Source organism: Triticum urartu, chromosome 6 (assembly GCF_003073215.2).
Source record: "Triticum urartu cultivar G1812 chromosome 6, Tu2.1, whole genome shotgun sequence".
In the NCBI taxonomy this organism is placed as follows: Eukaryota; Viridiplantae; Streptophyta; class Magnoliopsida; order Poales; family Poaceae; genus Triticum; species Triticum urartu.
In genome coordinates, this window is record NC_053027.1 from 330,823,297 (window position 1) to 330,837,154 (window position 13,858).

The following is a 13,858-nucleotide window of genomic DNA, read 5'->3' on the forward strand; positions in this document are numbered from 1 at the left end:
TAGGCTATTTTTAGAGTCCGTATGTGTGGGGAAACAAGAGTTAGGGTTGGTTTCGGACCCCACCCTCAAGGGCCACGAAATTCCCCTCTCTTCCTCCATATATACAGCCCTTAGGGCGTCGTTTAGACTTGGGTTTTGTTTAGATTAAAAGTTCGCCATAGCTGCAACTTCGCGTACTTCGTTTGTGTCCAACGACCAGACCAAGACGTCACAGAACCCCACCTTGATCAATAAAGCTTTCATCTTATATTCGCAATATCCAGATTGCAATCTCAGCTTCTTGCTTGTTCTTCGTTTGCTCGCAGGAAACAGGCCCTCGTGGTCAGGCTGATCGTGCTCCGGCGTGGTCAATAACCCCTCGGAAGTTGGTTTAGCGATTGCTAAGGCGCGACGTCTCGCACGTTCGTAGTCGGATCGTCAAGGTCGACTCCCACAGAAAACGATAGCCACCATCTCATCGAAACATCGGGACACCTTTGCCTCTATCAGGCTGGGAAGTCGACGTCGACCCAAATGCTGTCATTCCCGCAGCCCCTCATATGCAGCCTCAAGGCCTGAGGCAGGTCAAGATCCATCTCCCGAGCAAACAGAGTGGGGAGACGAAGACGGCCGCGCACTGGCCCGCGTAGCCTGACGTAGAACTCGCGGGGCTGGTCTTCGACATGGCCCTCCATTGGAGGAGGGGCCGCTAGCGTAGGCGTAGCCGGTGCGCCACCTCGACCTCCTCTTCCCCAAACGCCACGGCGGCCCCGGCCTCGCCCCTCCCTCTTCCTCTCACGGACGGCTCCGCCGCCACGAGCTCTTGGGAAGGAAGGGCACACTGTCGAGGGGAGGCCCTCGTCGCCACCATCTGAGCACCAGCATGCCCTCTCGCCATGACGAAGGGAAGAAAGGAGTCGAGGTAGAGGAGATGAGCCCTGAAGGATACAAGGACGCCGTCCCCCTCCCCTTCTTCTTATAAAGAGGCGGGGCCGAGGCTCGGCTGCCCTGCTCGACCAATCTGGCTGCCAAGGGGCGCAGGGAACCGAAACCGACCCGCTGCTCCAATCAGCAACGACCCAGTTTCCAGCCTCCACATTATGGCCTGTGCCCTCCACGTCCACCACCTACCCTCCTCGGGGCATGGAGGACATGTGGAAAGCGAACCAGAATCAAGACGATGACTAAAGCGACCGGATTCCACCCCGTGACCGTGGGGCGCGGGCACCTTGAAGGCCGCAACCCGAGTCCACCTAGTAAATGAGTCGCGCCCCTGCGCTTTCCTCCCTTTTATGGGGAACGCGTGGGCCTCCACTTTACCATTTACTACGATGTGACGCATGAGGGAAGCAACCGCCCCACGCATGACCCCCACGTCACGCACGACCCCCACGTCGCGCATTCAATGCGGGTCGTGGGGAAGTGCGACGAGCGAGGGAGTTACAGCAGTACAATTCGGCCCCGCATGCCCGCGCACCATTTTGGGCCTAGCTCAACAACGCGTCGCGCTTATGTATGGCCCTGGTCCGGGCGCTCCTGTTGGTGCACAAAAGGAGGGGTCCTATTTTGTACTCCTTTACTTGTGCACAGGTAGTTGGAGCCGCATCTGCGGCTACACCTAGCGGGGAAGAGGAAGGAAGCAAAGCCACAAGACAACCAATGCAACGCCAAGCCAAAAACATGAAGAGCAGAAGGGCTAGGTGAGCTCCCCCGGCAAGGCCCTTGCCGGGGCGGCCTCCACAGCCCCGGTAAGAACCTTGCCGGGGAAACTTGACTAACACCAGCAGAGTCGCCCCCTTGAGCCCAAGAGTTCCAACACCATCAACCCCTTTGTAACCGAGGCTCGGGAGGCACCTCCATGGTGGCATGCAGATCTTTGTGGAGACCAAAAGCACACAAGACTAGATAATAACCAGAAGATGACGATCCTCGACAAGATATTGGCTAAGGATATGTAGCACCCCGGATGTAACTTTCCCAATTTGTACTCCAACTCTTGCCGTTTCCTGCGTTAAGTTATTTTGTTTTCTCGGGTTCGGGTCTTTGTCTCCGTGTGTTGTGGTCGTTGCCATGCATCTCATATCATGTCATCATGTGCTTTGCATTTGCATACGTGTTCGTCTCATGCATCCGTGCACTTTCCCCGTTGTCCGTTTTGCATTCCGGCGCTTCGTTCTCCTCCGGTGGTCATTTCTAGCCTTCTTTCATGTGTGGGGATTAAACATTTCCGGATTGGACCAAGACTTGCCAAGCGGCCTTGGTTTACTACCGGTAGACCGCCTGTCAAGTTTCGTATCATTTGGACTTCGTTTGATACTCCAACGGTTAACCGAGGGACCAAAAAGGCCTCGTGTGTGTTGCAGCCCAACACCCCTCCAATTTGGCCCAAAACCCACCTAAACCTGCTCCATCATCTAGAGCGTTCGATCACGATCGCGTGGCCGAAAACCGCACCTCATTTGGACTCTCCTAGCACCCTCTATGCCTATTTAAACCCCCCCCCCCCCCGAAATTCGGATCTCCTTCCTCCCCGAAACCCTAAATATCTCCTCCGCCGCCGAAGGACACGTCCGGACGGACCGGACGCCGCCCGCGCCCACTCCCACGCTGCCACATGTCCCGCTGCCGCCTGTCCCGCCGCCGGCCCGGGAGGCCCGTCCCCGGCCCCCGAGGCCCAGATCCCGTCGCGCCCGACCGCCCGCGCCCTCCCCGTCGCCGGCCACCCCGCCGCCGCGCGCCATCTCCGGTGAGGGTGACCGCCGCCACCATCGCCGCGCCCTCAAGCCGCCGCCACTCCGGCTGCCGCCATCCTCGCCGCCCGGCGCCGCCTCCTCGTCTCCGACCGCCGACCACCACCGCCACCTCGGTCCCCGCGCCGCCCCGCACCATCCTCGCCGTCTCCGGCCTACTCCAGCCACCGCGACGCCACTCCGGCCAGATCCCGGCGATCCTCGGTTTGCGCCGGGTCAAACCCTAGATCCGCGTGGGGTAAATTTCTTCTAAGTCCCGGAAAATCACAGATCCAAGTGCTCCTGTTCGCAGCCCCGTAACTTTGCATCCGTAGCTCCGATTCATGCATATAGCATATAAAAATGTTCATCTCAGAGTACATCATTTCATTCCATTGCATCATTTTCATTTGAGTTCATTTTGATGCCCGAAATGCTGTTAGAAGAGGGCTACTTGAGATAATTGTCAGATCTACTGCTCCATTTAGGTTTTTGTCATTTTTGCCATGATTAATGTGTGCATGATATGCCCTGATGCTCTACATATGTTTTGTTAAGGGTTTTGTCATCTTTCCAGAGGTGCAACCCATGCATTTTTGTGATGTGTGTGGTGACTAGTGCAAGCTTGCAAAGTGGTGCACTTAGTAATTCTGTTTTCAGGGACTTAGCAATTCCACTAAGTCCTTGACCTGTTTATCTCATGATGCCATATGTTCATGTTGTTTCCTAGTGATCCGTGCCTCTTTTGAGGATGATCAGTAAGGATGTTTTGTTAATATTGTAGTGCTCTATCCATCCATGTCTTTGTTTGCAATTATGGAGCACCCTAGCTTGAGTCAATCGAGATCTACTTTTGCTACTTTGTGAATCTGGGCAGATTATCAACTTGTTTGCAATTTTGCCGATGATGTTGTAGTTGATCCGTGCATGCTATGCTATTGTTCTTGCCATGTCTAGCTTTTATTTTGTGCCTTCTTGATGGATGTATGTTGTCTTGTCATGACTTGCACCGTAGTGAGTGCATCGAGCTCGTAAACATGCCTACTTGAGTTATGTTTCAGCATGTGTCAGTTTTCACTAAGTCTGAAAACTGATTATGTTTTTGCCATGTTCACATGCTTGCAATTGTATTTTCTGATATCTTTTGGCTCAAGGTCACTAAAGGAATTTTTTTAAGATCGTTGAGTAGCTCCATTTCATGCTTTACTTTGCCATGTTCAGGTCCTGTAGCATGTAGTTTTGTTGCTCCGAAGAGTGCAACCTGATCTGAAATTCCAGACAAGTGTTAATTTCACTAAGTCTGAGATCTGTTTGCCATATGCATTTTTGCCATGCTTGTTTGAACCTGTTAATGGATGAATTGGCAGTAGCTCAGTGCTAGACTTTTGTTAAGAATCTTGAATGCATCCCTGCCATGTATTTTGTTGTCATGTTTGTGTGCTGTAGCATGTTCATATCATTGCATTTAGATGGCTACTTGCTGTAAATCGCAGACCGGTGTCATTTTTGAATTGCTTGCCATTTCCAAACCGTAACTCCGATTCCGGCGTTCTTTATATCGTTTTCAAGCGATTGCATCTCATCTTTCCAGTGGCACACTTGGATTTCCAAGTTGAGGCCAGTTTCTTGCATTTCCTGTCATATCTTGCATATGCATCCCGCATAGCATATCATCATTGCATCATATTGCTTGATCCTTGCACGTGGTTGATTGTATCATTGTTGCTTGTTTGTCTTGTTTGGGTAGAGCCAGGAGACAAGTTCTCTAATGAGGAGCCCGTTGAGTTTGCTTTCGAGGATCCAGTCAACTCTGACAACTGTGCAGGCAAGATGATCATACCCTCGATATCACTACTATCTTTGCTATGCTAGTTTGCTCGCTCTTTTGCTATGCCATTGCTATGATGTCTACCGCTTGCTTTCAAGCCTCCCAAATTGCCATGTCAAACCCCTAACACACCATGTCCTAGCAAACCGTTGATTGGCTATGTTACCGCTTTGCTCAGCCCCTCTTATAGCGTTGCTAGTTGCAGGTGAAGATTGGAGGCCGTTCCTTGTTGGAAAATTTATTTAATTGTTGGGATATCATTATATTGCTATGTTATCTTAATGCATCTATATACTTGGTAAAGGGTGGAAGGCTCGGCCTCTCGCCTAGTGTTTTGTTCCACTCTTGCCACCCTAGTTTCCGTCATATCGGTGTTATGTTCCCGGATTTTGCGTTCCTTACGCGGTTGGGTTATAATGGGAACCCCTTGATAGTTTGCCTTGTTTAAAGCTTTTCCAGCAATGCCCAACCTTGGTCTTACCATTTGCCACCTAGCCTCTTTTTTCCTTGGGTTTCCGGAGCCCGAGGGTCATCTTATTTTAACCCCCCCCCGGGCCAGTGCTTCTCTGAGTGTTGGTCCAAACTAGAGTCCTGTGCAGCGCCCCCTCGGGGAAACTCGAGGTTTGGTTTTAGTTGTATGGAGCGCTCATCTAAGTGTGCCCTGAGAAAGAGATATGTGCAGCTCCTATCGGGATTTGTCGGCACATTCGGGCGGTGTTGCTGGTCTTGTTCTAACCTGTCGAAGTGTCTTGAAGAACCGAGATACCGAGTCTGATCGGAACGTCTTGGGAGGAGGTCTATTCCTTCAGTGACCGTGAGAGCTTGTCATGGGCTAAGTTGGGACTCCCCTGCAGGGATTGAACTTTCGAAAGCCATGCCTGCGGTTATGGGCAGATGGGAATTTGTTAATGTCCGGTTGTAGATAACTTGAACCTTAACTTAATTAAAATGAATCAACTGAGTGTGTTACCGTGATGGCCTCTTCTTGGCGGAGTCCGGGATGTGGACACGGTGTTGGAGTAATGTTTGTGCAGGTTGCTCTCTAGTTTCTCGCTCGCGCTTTGCCTCCTCTTCTCGCTCTCTTTTGCGAATAAGTTAGCCACCATACTCGCTAGTCGCTTGCTGCAGCTCCACATATAATTACCTTGCCTTACCTATAAGCTTAAATAGTCTTGATCGCGAGGGTGCTAGATTGCTGAGTCCCTGTGGCTCACAGATTACTATTACACCAGATGGAGGGCCTGATGATTCCGCTCCAGGAGACGCGTATGAGCTCAAGTGGGAGTTCGATGAGGACTCTCAACGTTACTATGTTTCCTTTCCTGATGATCAGTAGTGGTGCCCAGTTGGGGGTGATTGGGACCGTGTCGCATGTTGGGTTCTCTTTTATTTTGGCGTCGTAGTCGGGCCATGAGTGTTTGGATGATGTGATGTTATTTATGTACTTGATTGACGTGGCGAGTGTAAGCCAACTATGTTATCTCCCCTTTATGATTTATATTACATGGGATGTTGTGAAGATTGCCTAACTTGCGGCATATGCCTTCAATGCGATTATGCCTCTAAGTCGAGCCTCGACACGTGGGAGCTATAGTCGCATCGAGGGTGTTACAAGTTGGTATCAGAGCCTTCCCCGACCTTAGGAGCCCCATTGCTTGATCGTTTTTAGCGGCCGAGTTGTGTCTAGAAAAATGTTTTGAGTCATTTAGGAATTATATATCGGAGAGTTTAGGAATTCTTTTTACTTCCCAGTCTCCTCATCGCTCTGGTAAGGCATCCTGACGTAGATTTTTTGACTCTTCTCTCCTCAAATTTCACTTAAAAAAATTTAGGATCACGCGGGTATCTTGGAATCGTTCCGATGGTTTTATGATGAGAACATTCTCTTGGTGCCTCCTGTCAGGGGTTTAGTGGAAGTGTCCCAGGGAGTTGAGCTCTGAGGTGTTGTCATCATAATTTTATCATTGCAGTTCTGGAATACCTGAGTTTAGTACACCGACATCGAAAATCTCTTTTATGCAGTTCGTTGGTGAGATAACCTCGACGCCACCCAGTACTGGGGCGGGAGTTCGGGAGTATCGCCATAACTTGTATAACGGATGCTTTTCGAAGGTTGAGGTAGATGGTTTCCGAAGGTTTCTTGGTTATGTGTTGAAGGATGGATACAGCTGGATGTAGGATTTGCTAGATTTGGGTGAGATATTATGCTTCTCCTGTATCCCCAACACCTGATTGCATAACCGGAAAGGTTCGGGAGTTTCATAGGTGGGAATTCTTGTAGCTGTAGTTCTTCTTCCACGGATATTGGTTTGAGATTGGGATTTCTTACCGATTATTCGTTCTTGATCCGTACCTTGTTGATTTATTTCTCTACCTGAATTCTACGTGGCTTCTCAATTTATGGATATGTGACCATTTCAAGAGGAATGCATTCGTTCATTTTGTTCGGATGTGAAGACTATATGTTGCAATTCTCATTCCGTTGGATTCAGCTTCTTTTGTCTATCTAATGGTGGTCAACCTCTTCAGGATGGCTCCTCCAACACGCACGACTCCGAATCCTGATCCGCCACCACCTCCACCTCCTCCAGAGGCATGGCAAGCTGTGATGGCCGCAGCCAATGCAAACACACAGTTGATCATGCAAATTCCTCAAGAGCGCAATCAAGGCAACCAAGGGAATCAAGGCAGCAATCAGAATCACTTTGCTACACTCAACCAGTTCCTTGCTAATGGGCCAAAGACTTTCAGCAATTGTGTTGAGGCAACCGATGCTGACGATTGGCTTGTGGATCTGTGTAAGCATTTCGAGTGCAGTAACGTCAGGCCTGAGGACTTTGTCAAGTTCGCTTCCTTCCAACTCAAAGATCAAGCTGCAGAATGGTTCCAGCAGTACAGGGATTCCAGAGGTGGACGTGTTATCACTTGGGATGATTTCCGTCGAGATTTCCGAGCTCATCATATTCCGCAGAGCATGGTTGAAAGCAAGCGTGAGGAATTCTGCAACCTGAAGCAAGCCTCTTTGTCTGTCTATGACTACAACAAGTTGTTCCAGAAGCTCGCCCACTTTGCCAAGCAGGACGTCCCTGATGAGAAGAGTATGATATATCAGTTCAGGGGTGGTCTCAGAGAAGAAATTCAGCTTGCTCTTGTTCTCTTCGAGCCCTTGAGATACGATGAGTTCTACAACATGGCACTAAAGCAAGAGGCTGCTCAGTTGAGGTGTGATGCTTCCAAGAAGCGAGTCAGAGATGTTACTCCTTCTTCCTCTACTCAAGTGGCCAAGCAGCAGAAGTATTGGCTTCCTCCTCCTCCGTTCCGTCAGCCGTACCAGCAGAAGAGCAAAGGTGGCAGTGGTTCTTCCCACCCCCCCCACCCTGGCTTTCAGAACAAGACTTCGTCTCAAGCTCCAAGATCGAGTGCTCCGTATCACCGTCCGCTTTCAGAGGTCACGTGCAACAAGTGCCAACAGAAGGGTCACTATGCCAACAAGTGTTTCAACCAGAGGCTTCTTCCTCCTCCTCCTCCTGTCAGATCGGCAAGTACAGCTGTGGTCAAGCATAACCCCAAGTACGCCAAGGTCAACATGGTGAATGCAGCTCAGGCAGAGGACTCATCAGATGTCATCATGGGTAACCTTCCTGTTAATGATATTCCTGCAAAAGTTCTTTTTGACACTGGTGCATCGCATTGCTTCATTTCCAAACCTTTTGCATCAAAGTATGAGTGCGATTATCAGTATCTGCAAAGTTCCTTGCAAATTGTGTCACCGGGCAAGCAGATAACAGCTAACACCTGCGTCCCGGAGGTTACTATCACTTTGGGCGACTACAAGTTCCTTTCTTCCCCAATTGTTCTTGGTAACTCGGATATTGATCTTATTCTCGGGATGGATTGGCTTTCTAAGCACAAGGAACAACTTGATTGTGCAGCCAGGCAGATTCAATTGACTCATTCGTCTGAGGATGTGATTGTCTTTGCCGCTCGGGATAATACCATCCGTCTGTTTTCTCTCAATGAGAAGGGTGAATTGGATGCCATCTCTCAAATTCCAGTCGTTTGTGAATATCAAGACGTCTTTCCAGAAGAGCTTCCAGGAATGCCTCCGCACCGGCCAGTTGAATTCGTTATTGATCTTGAGCCTGGCACGGAACCTGTTTGCAAGCGTCCTTACAAGCTCGAACCTGAAGAGTTGAAGGAGCTGAAGAAGCAACTCGATATTCAAGAGAAAATGGGTCTCATCCGGCCTAGTTCTTCTCCGTGGGGTTGTGGTGTTCTTTTTGTGAAGAAGAAGGATGGAACGGACCGACTTTCTGTTAATTACCGTCCAGTGAACAAGAAGACCATCAAGAACAAATATCCACTTCCCAACATCAATGAGCTGTTCGAACAACTCAAAGGTGCCCAAATATTCTCCAAGCTTGATCTCCGTATGGGTTATCATCAGATTCGAATCCGTGAGCAAGATATTCCCAAGACGGCTTTCATGACAAGCTTTGGTTCATATGAATACACTGTCATGTCTTTTGGCCTCGTCAACACTCCTCCGACTTTCTCTCGCATGATGAACTTCATCTTCAACGCCTACACCAATGACTTCGTTTTGGTCTATCTCGACGACATTCTGGTTTTCTCCAAGAACAAGGAAGATCATGCCAAGCATTTGCGTTCGGTTCTTGATAAGCTCAGAGAACACAAGTTCTACGCCAAGTTCTCCAAGTGTGAATTTTGGCTTGATGAGGTTCTTTATCTTGGTCATATCATCTCTGCCAAGGGCATTGCCGTGAATCCTGAGAAGGTGTCTGCAATTGTGAATTGGGAACCTCCTCAGAACGTGAAGCAACTCCGTAGCTTCCTCGGTCTCGCAAGCTATTGTCGAAGATTCGTTGAAAACTTTTCTAAGATTGCGAAGCCTCTCTCTAATCTTCTCCAGAAGCACGTCAAGTACGTTTGGTCTCCGGAGTGTGACATTGCTTTCAACACTTTGAAAGAGAAATTGATCACTGCTCCAGTTCTGACTCCGCCTGATGAATCCAAGCCGTACGAGGTCTTTTGTGATGCCTCTCTCCAAGGTCTTGGCGCAGTTTTGATGCAAGACAAGAAAGTTGTTGCTTATACCTCTCGCCAGTTGAAGCCTAATGAGAAGAACTACCCCACTCATGATCTTGAGTTGGTGGCAGTTGTGCATGCTCTTTTGACTTGGAGACATCTTCTATTGGGAAGAAAAGTGGACATTTTCACTGATCACAAGAGTCTCAAGTACATCTTCACTCAGCCTAATCTCAACCTCAGGCAAACTCGATGGGTCGAAATGATTCAAGAGTATAATCCGAGTATTGAGTATACTCCAGGCAAGGCCAATGTGATTGCTGACGCATTGAGCAGAAAGGCTTACTGCAACAGTCTGATTCTCAAGCCTTATCAACCCGAGCTTTGTGAAGCTTTCCGCAAACTTAACCTGCAAATTGTTCCTCAAGGTTTCCTCGCCAACCTTCTAGTCTCTCCTACCTTGGAAGACCAGATTCGCCAAGCCCAGATTCTTGATGCTATGGTGAAAAAGGTGAAGATTGGGATTGCCAAGAGTCAACCCAAGTACAAGTGTTACCGCCTTGACGACAAGGACACTCTCTTCTTCGAGGATCATATTGTTGTACCCAAAGGTGACCTCCGTAAAGTGATCATGAAGGAGGCTCACAATTCTCTCCTCTTGATCCACCCTGGGAGCACGAAGATGTATCAGGACCTCAAGCAAGCTTATTGGTGGACTCGAATGAAGCGCGAGACTGCTCAATTCGTGAATGAATGTGATGTCTGCAGAAGAGTGAAGGCAGAACACCAAAGGCCAGCTGGTCTCCTCCAACCTCTTGCCATTCCAGAATGGAAGTTTGACCACATTGAAATGGACTTCGTGACTGGGTTTCCAAAGTCCAAGCGTGGCAATGATGCTATATTCGTTGTCATCGACAAACTCACCAAAGTGGCTCACTTTCTGCCTATCAAAGAGTCGATCACTGCAGCTCAATTGGCAGAACTCTATACCTCTCGTATTGTCTCTCTGCATGGTATTCCACAAGTGATCTCTTCAGACCGTGGCAGCATCTTTACCTCGAAGTTTTGGGATTCTTTCCAGAAGGCCATGGGCACGAACATCCGCTTCAGCACAGCTTTCCATCCTCAAACTAGCGGTCAAGTCGAGCGTGTCAACCAGATTCTTGAAGATATGCTCAGGGCTTGTGTGATCTCTTTCGGCATGAAGTGGGAGGATTGTCTTCCTTATGCTGAATTCTCCTACAACAACAGTTTTCAAGCAAGTTCGGGCAAGGCCCCATTTGAAATTCTGTATGGCAGAAAGTGTCGTACCCCTCTCAACTGGTCTGAAACCGGTGAACGTCAGCTTTTGGGTAATGACTTAATCACAGAGGTAGAGGAAATGTGCAAAGTCATTCGTGATAACCTCAAAGCAGCCCAATCCCGTCAGAAGAGCTACTATGATAGTAAGCACCGTGATTTGGCTTTCGAGATCAGAGATCATGTTTACCTCCGCGTCTCTCCTATGAAAGGTACTCGTCGCTTCGGTATCAAAGGGAAGCTTGCCCCTAGATACGTGGGACCTTTCAAGATTGTCAGCAAGAGAGGCGACCTCGCCTATCAACTCGAGCTTCCTTCAAACTTTGCAAATGTTCATGACGTGTTCCATGTCTCTCAGCTTCGAAAGTGCTTCAAGACTCCTGACCACACCGTCAATTTCGAGGACATTGAGCTCCAAGAAGATCTCTCCTATCGTGAGCACCCAGTTGCTATTCTTGAAGAGACTGAACGCAAGACTCGCAACAAGTCAATCAAATTTCTCAAAGTCAAGTGGTCACACCATTCCGACCGTAAAGCTACCTGGGAACGCGAGGATCACCTCCGTTCTGAGTACCCGGCGTTCTTTCAGTCCTAGATCTCGGGACGAGATCCTTTCGTAGTGGTGGAGTGTTGTAACACCCCGGATGTAACTTTCCCAATTTATACTCCAACTCTTGCCGTTTCTGGCGTTAAGTTATTTTATTTTCTTGGGTTCGGGTCTTTGTCTCCTCTTCTCGCTCTCTTTTGTGAATAAGTTAGCCAACATACTCGTTAGTCGCTTGCTGCAGCTCCACATATAATTACCTTGCCTTACCTATAAGCTTAAATAGTCTTGATCGCGAGGGTGCGAGATTGCTGAGTCCCTGTGGCTCACAGATTACTATTACACCAGATGCAGGGCCTGATGATTCCGCTCCAGGAGACGCGTATGAGCTCAAGTGGGAGTTCGACGAGGACTCTCAACGTTACTATGTTTCCTTTCCTGATGATCAGTAGTGGTGCCCAGTTGGGGGTGATTGGGACCGTGTCGCATGTTGGGTTCTCTTTTATTTTGGCACCGTAGTCAGGCCATGAGTGTTTGGATGATGTGATGTTATTTATGTACTTGATTGACGTGGTGAGTGTAAGCCAACTATGTTATCTCCCCTTTATGATTTATATTACATGGGATGTTGTGAAGATTTCCTAACTTGCGACATATGCCTTCAATGTGATTATGCCTCTAAGTCGTGCCTCGACATGTGGGAGCTATAGTCGCATCGAGGGTGTTACAGGATACCCATGAGACCCCCGGCAAGACCCTTGCCGGGGATGACCACGATGCCACAGCAAGACCCTTGCCGGGGGCCCCGGCAAGACTCTTGCCGAAGACATCCACGGGGCCGCAGCTAGGCCCGCATCTGCCAAGACTCCACCGCCGTTCCCCTGCAGCTGCCAGCTCACCAGCTAGGCAGGCACCTGTGTGGTGACGTGCGGCCTCTAGGCCGACTCGGCAAGCACCTGCGTGGTGGCATGAAGATCTTCGTGAAGACTCTGCCACCGCACCAACTCAACAACCAGCTAGTGTGGCGCTACACGCCTCATCAGTTCCGATGCGCGTCGAAGCCAGGCGAAGTGGCGACAGCTGAGTTGAGCTTCCTTGCCGTCCTCGATAAAGCAAGAAGGGCACATCGGCAGCGCATTAAATTCATTTGTCCTACGGTGCCAGGAGATAGACTCAACTACAGTATAGCTTTCCACCTGCTGTGTGCCATTGTGGCAGCCCCTTTGACTATAAAAGGAGGCCCGCGGCGTATTGAGAGAGGATTCAGATTTTTTGGACCCTGCACGCCATGTAGCTAGTCCAAGAACATCAGATAAACAGAAACCAGCAGGAGTAGGGTATTACGCATCACTTGTGGCCCGGACCTGGATAATCCCACCCGCGTTAATCTCTCAATCACGCTCTTTCCATAGCCCCCCGCCCGCCAACCGTAGCAAAAAGGGATTCCTCGTGATCCCGTAGGTGTCGTTTCCCCCAACAGGAGGGGGAGGGGGAGGGAAAAGTTGGCATTATGCTGCGTCTTAGCAGTAGCGCGAGTGGCTAAGCGTGCTACTGCTAAGAGAATAGCAGCAGCACGCTTCCTGTGCACGCGCTACTGCTAAGCAGGGCCCGTCATGAGGCCAGTCTCAAAATTAGCAGTAGCGACAAGAAAAAAAGCACACTAGTGCTACTACTTTAGTAGTAGCGCGGGTCACATACGTGCGCTGCTGCTAAACCTAGGTTGGTGGGTACTGTCGATCGCTTTTAGTAGCAGCGTGGTTCAGCTCGGCCGCGCTACTGCTAACTGAGTAGCAGTAGCACTTGTTCCGTACCCGCGCTACTGAATGTTAGCAGTAGCGCCTTTTTTTGTATCGTGCTGCTGCTAAGATTCTATGTATAAGTTTTCCCTAGTAGTGCCGGCGGCGTCGACGGTCGCACGCGATGGGGCCTTCGAGGATGATGGCTGGGTGGCTGCACCGGGCTTCTTCTTGGGCGCCATGGATGACAGAGCTGTTGATGAAGAAAACGATGATGAAGATGACACGCTACATATGCTTCTCGGGTTCGCGCAAGCGCTGCCCCCTACCTAGCGTGCCAAAGATGTCATGGGAAACCACGGCCACCTATGGGGCCATGAGCCCCTTGTGGTTTGGCAGGGGGATGAGCACATCGCACAAAGAGTGGAGAGCGTCGCATGACACATCAGAGATCACACGGGCGATTTTACCCAGGTTCGGGCTGCCGCGAGGCGTAAAACCCTACTCTTGCTTTGGTAGATTGATGGTGGATTATGGTGGAAACGCGGCACTCTAGCCCGGCAGGGTTGTCTCGAGGCGAGACCAGCTACACGCGTATGAGTGTACAAGGGTCCGAATCCTTTCTATGGTTGCCATGGGCCTCCTTTTATAGATCAAGGGGTCACCACAATGACAAAATCAGTTTTTACGTACT